Here is a 5133-nt window from a genome sequence, read left to right as displayed (position 1 = left end):
TTACTTCTCCTCCCTCTCGCCTCACCCCCCTCTCCGGTTCCTCCTCCCTTTCCCTCCCCTCCCGGTCCTCCCCTCCTCCTCTCAGTGTCTCCCTCCCTCCCTCCTTTCCCCTCTTGTTATTAAGGAGAACAGCAGCTGGCCCGACCAAACTTCAAACGCGGTCCCCCGCCCCCCGGCCCCCTCTCCTTAGCTCTCCGAGGCCCTCTCCCTCTATGCAGCCCCGCAAGCCAGGGGCCTCGGAGAGGGGAACCCACAAAAAAAAAAACCCCACCGATTCCTACTTATTTCCTCTAATTGCGCACATTCTGTAGGTGCATCCTGCCAAAATACGACCCTCCGACTCTGGCTACTTCAAAACTGATCCTAATACTACCGCCCATGTATTTTAAGATCCAGGAATGACGGGTGGATTACTTGAAGATGAGGTGGGCTCAGACAACTGAGAAATAGATCCCTTACGTGAGAAAGAGGGAGGGCGATCTGAGAAAACAGCAACTTCGCATACCCAGAGAAAAAGGTTATGTCCCTGAAATTTATGTTCCTGATCATGTTGCTGTTTCCAAAACCCGATTAAAGGGACCAGAACTTCGGCGCCCACTCCAACCCCCGCCCCCGCCCCCCCCGCAGATGTGTTGGGGGGGAGGGGTGAGTGTCCGGAGGGAGGGGGCGCTTCTCCGACGTGATAGAATGTGACCCAGGAGCAGAAACCATCCCGTTCTTGGGGCGCCGCAGGCGCCACTGGGAGACGCCCCGAGCCGCCGCAGGCCGGGGGCAGGGCTACCAGCGGTCCCGCCGCGGCCAGCGGCCACGCAGGAAAAACCCGCTTCCTCGCCCTGCCTCTGCTGACAAGCCGCCCGAGGTGCCTGCGCGGAGCGTGGCCACACTGATACAGCTTTCTAGGAAATAGCCCGGGAGGAGGAGGGGAGAGGGGCGAAAGAGGGGTAGGTTTGGCTCCCCCTCTCTCCCCGGGCGCCAACGACACCACCCCTTCCTTTCCTCCGAGGCCCAAGAGTTCCACCCCGGGTCCCTCGCCTGCACCCTCGCGGACCCTCCGGGTTCACGCGTCGCTCGCAGCCAGGGCTTTCCCCCCGCGAGCGGAACTACGGTGGAGACGCAGCCAGTGCGGTCGGCTCTGACACGTGCTCCAATGCATCCTCGGGTCAAAGCCGCTTTTAGAGGGGATCTGATGGCGTTTCCTCACCTCCTTCCTCCCGCCACCCCCCACCCTGCCCGTCTGTGCTATTTCACTCCGGGAAGAAAGGGAGTGGGCCCAGGGCCCGCGGCGCGCTGGCGGAGCTGGCACGTGCGCCGAGCGCGGCGTGGGTAGGGTCTCTGGAGAGACACCGAGGTTGGCCCAGGACCTCCCTCGCGGAGAAAGGGGGCCCGAACCGGGGCGCGAGGGCGAGCGGGGGGAGGCGGGGGGCTGGGTAAGCTGTGAGCTCTGTTCCCTGAAAGGAGGGGGAGGTGGAATAAAGAGGGCGGACAGCGCATAAACCAGAGGTGCGAGCGATTAACCCTGGCCCCGGGGCCAGCCCCTTTCCACGAGGGTGGGGCGGAAGGGGTGGGTGGGTGGGTGGAAGGGGGATATCGCTTTAAAAGGGTGAGTAAGAGTTTGGGGCGCCGTCTCCCCTCCCTCTATTTGCATAGCCAATAGCTCTGGGTCTCCTGCTACTGCGCGCTGATTGTTACCGGGCAGATTACTTTTTTTTTTTTTTTTTTTTTTTTTTTTTTTTTTTAGTAGGACGCGTTCCCCGCTACATCAAAAGGAAGCCAAGGAAGGGAGGGCGGAGGGAGAGCGGGGACTGGGGCGGGCGAGGGCTGGGGAGAGGCCGGGGCGCGGGCGACCTTATCAATAGCCTCGGGAATTAGTATCCAATCGACTGTATGTAAAGAAAGGGGAGGGAAGGGGCGGGCGAGGAGAATGTCTAATTGCGGTGGAAGCCATTAGCTTTCTGGAAGAAAAAAAGCTCGCTGAAAAACCCAAGTTGCAAACTCAAAATGAAACAGTCCCGCGCGGCGGATGACAGTCGGGGCCGAGTACGGTGTTCCTCGGAAGACAGCGGGTGCCTAATAATCACCTCTTGATTTCAGTCAACGTGGACTTCCCGACTCAGGCCTTGAGTCACTCCGGATAAATAAGTGAACTTAACATTTTAAAACCCCATAAAGGACTTACTCAAACTTCAGCTCAGCCACCTTTGAGCGGATCAAAGAAAGCTGTAGGGGTAGGGGGTGGGGGGCAGTGTGGGCGAGAGAGGTATTTTTAAAGTGTAAATCTGCCCCGACAGGCAAGAACAGAAGCCGGCGAGGGCTCCCAGCCTCTTGACATCACTTGGTAACTAACCCAGCACGGCCTTTTCTCCACCTCCCTGCAGGGAAAGCATCCCGAGCCCTGGGTCCCCTGAAGAGGGGCAGCTGGGGGCGGGGAAGAGGCGGGTGGTCGTCCTCCGGGCCTCGCCCACCCTGGGGAGAAAACCTGGGTGGTGAGGCCTCAAGTCTCGGGAGCGGCGAGCCGAGGGGCCCCCTCTCCCCTTCCCTCCCCCTAACCCCAAACCCGTCTGGCTTTACGGAGAAATTCCGGCGGGGAGCGGGGCCGGGGGGCGGGGGACAGACGGCTGTGAAGAGGAGGGGCGCGGGCGGATGCCCCTCTCCCCGCCGCCCTCTCCGTCCACCCAGACCCGCGGGTGCGGGCGCTCCCCGCGTGGCAGGCTCGCCCCTTCAAGTTCCCCACTGACTTCCCCTTCCGATTACGGACTGTTCCCGAACAGCAACCTCGCAGCGAATCCGTCCCCCAGTGGTTCAGGCTCCAAGGCTCGGGGTGGGGCGTGCGAGGGTGCGGAGGTTGGCAGGAATGTCTCCGCGAGGCTTGGACTGGAAACTGAGTTTTCCCTTTTGGTCGCCACTCCGACCATGTGTTAAAACTTTAATTTTGCTTGCTAAAAAGCACTCCTCCTCGCACGCGGGAAAAGGCACGTTGCCTTCTGGACAAACCTGCGCATTTTCTTTTGCGTGTAGCCTTAGGTTTAGAGAAAAAAACCAAACGTCTGTGCTCCGGCTTTTAAGTCAAAACTGGTCACTGTAGGGAAAAAAAACAAAACAAAATATTGGCTCTTCCTTATTCCTTTTAAACCCCTCAAGGGGGGAAAAAAAAACACCTCCTTCCCTTTGTAGGATCAATGATAACCTTTAGCGAACGTCAGTTTTACTGGACTTTTATTCCCTCCCTGGCCGGCTCACCACCCCTCGCGTTGTGGAGTTTCGGTTGGAAAGTGTACAAACCCCTGTAGGTGCAGGGTGTTTATAGGCACATTTCTGCAGGAACCTGCAACGCTAAGCACACTTACGCCCCAGCTCACCTGGCGGATGCCGCCCAGCCAGGTGATCCCGCTGTCGGCTGCAAGCTTCGTCCTCCTAGGGGCGCTCTGGCGGGGTGGGGGGAGGGGAGTGAGTTCGGGCTCAGGCGCCCCCGCCACCCCTAACTCCCCCCCCAGAGCAGAGCGGTGTATTTCTCCATTTAGGGATGGACGGGCAGTCGAAACCGAAAACCCGACGGTCGCTTGAAAGTAGATGGCCAAGGGTCCGAGTCTCGGCTCTAGGAGGCCGGAGTACCAGGAAGGAAGCCGAGGAGGTGCAGAAGGAGGGGACGGGAGGGAGTGGGAAGGGAGTGGAAGCAAATTAGAAAAATGTGCGAAAGGAAGAGGGACAGGTCGGGAACTGGAGCTCGAGGAGACAGAAGGTGGGTGGGGACGAGCCGCCGGGTGGCTCCCCGCGCCAGGCACTGGGACCCAGGTGTGAGAGCGCTTCCGGGACCCCGCACGGCCGTCCCTCGGCCCGTGGCAGCCCCGGGGCGCCCAGACCCTGCGGGGATAGACACGGGCCGGCCTGCGCTCTCCAGCCGCCCTCCCTGGGTCCGAGCTTGAACCCGGGCTGCGTGCCTCGGGCGGCAGATGCGACAGGCGTGGGTCAGAAACTCCTGCCGTCCGTTCGCCCCCCTCGCATCTTCCTCCCCTCCCTTGAAAAAAAAATAAAAAGTAAAGAGACCCGAAATTTCCCCCTCTTCCTGTCTGATTCAGCTGCCTCACGCGGCCGAAAATAGCCCTGGAAGTGTCTTCGGTTTATAAAAGTGACTTTTCCAGTAAGATCTGGGGCGGGGGGCATCTGCCCCCCGGCGTCGGTGGGGCCCGGCCTCCGGGAGGAAAGGGAACCGGCCTGCTCGCTCCTTCGCCCTCCCCCCGGCGCCCGGGAGGGGCCCGCTGGGCAACGGAATCGCGCCTCCGCCGGAGGAGCCACCACGCGGCTTTTTCGCGGAATTTTGACGTCACCCACACGTGGGGGGAAGGGGCTGGGAGAGCGAGAGGAAGCGGCGGGGGAGGGGGCGGGCGGGGGCGGGCGGCGGCGGTGCGTGGCCCGCCCCTAGCGGACGGCGCTCGGGCCTCGCGCCCCCGGCCGCCCGGGTCGCTGGGACCGCCGCGCGCGCCCGCCCGGAGCCAAATGGCGACCCCCTCCCAGGCCCTCCCTGCCGCGACCCCGCACCTTCCACCACGAGGAGCTGAGTTTTCTCCCTTTGAAATCGCGAGCTGCTCTCAGCTCCGGGAAAAGCTGATTGCTTTGCGTTGCCGTCCAGTTGCGCTCCTTGGCGACGTCAGATTGAATATCGCGATTGCTGGTCGCGACGCGCCACCACCTAGCTCTCCGCCGTCTCTCCAGCGGGGGAGACGTGGGTGTGCTTTCTGTTGCTCGGTAATGAGTTCTGCACTTACTTGGACGCCAGTATTTTACGCGCGACTTATTCCTCCCTGGTCCCCCCGCCCCATCCACTATTTCGATACCAGCTGGGTTGGCTGACTTTGTGAAAATTACATGTGACAGTCCATCTCCCGAGGATGCGTAGAAGCAGTTTTGGACGAATTTTACCGTGTTAGGAGCAAATCCGTCTAGAAATAACGCCCGTCCAAAGAGTTCCACAAATAAATGGGCAAGCGTTTAGGGAGACTCCCCTCCCACTCGCTGGATACCCCCAGGGTGTCCGTGCTCGTGGAGGACCATTTAGACCCCGAGAGCTAAACACTGCAGCTGCAGAGTGAGTCCGCGCACCTTCATTTCCCCTCTATGTGGGCAAAGTCTTTTTAATCT

General features: G+C 60.7%; 2 long non-coding RNA genes across 3 annotated transcripts in view; one reads left to right on the top strand and one right to left on the bottom strand.

Moving 5' to 3' along the window:
- The window catches only part of LOC137201508 (uncharacterized), a 28387-nt gene that overhangs the window by 1728 nt on the left and 21526 nt on the right, over window positions 1-5133 (top strand). The window lies entirely within an intron of this gene.
- LOC137202737 (uncharacterized) lies at window positions 2715-4742 on the bottom strand. 2 transcript variants are annotated; one of them, XR_010932766.1, is made up of 3 exons: window positions 4534-4742; window positions 3357-3422; window positions 2715-3076 (listed from the first exon to the last, which is right to left on the bottom strand). It is a non-coding gene; the product is annotated as an uncharacterized lncRNA (long non-coding RNA). The 2 variants fall into 2 exon arrangements; XR_010932765.1 differs by lacking the exon at window positions 4534-4742 and adding an exon at window positions 4042-4253.

The sequence above is a fragment of the Pseudorca crassidens genome, chromosome 11 (assembly GCF_039906515.1).
Source record: "Pseudorca crassidens isolate mPseCra1 chromosome 11, mPseCra1.hap1, whole genome shotgun sequence".
In the NCBI taxonomy this organism is placed as follows: Eukaryota; Metazoa; Chordata; class Mammalia; order Artiodactyla; family Delphinidae; genus Pseudorca; species Pseudorca crassidens.
Note: the sequence above shows the minus strand (reverse complement) of the source record. Positions and strands in the feature narration are given on the sequence as shown.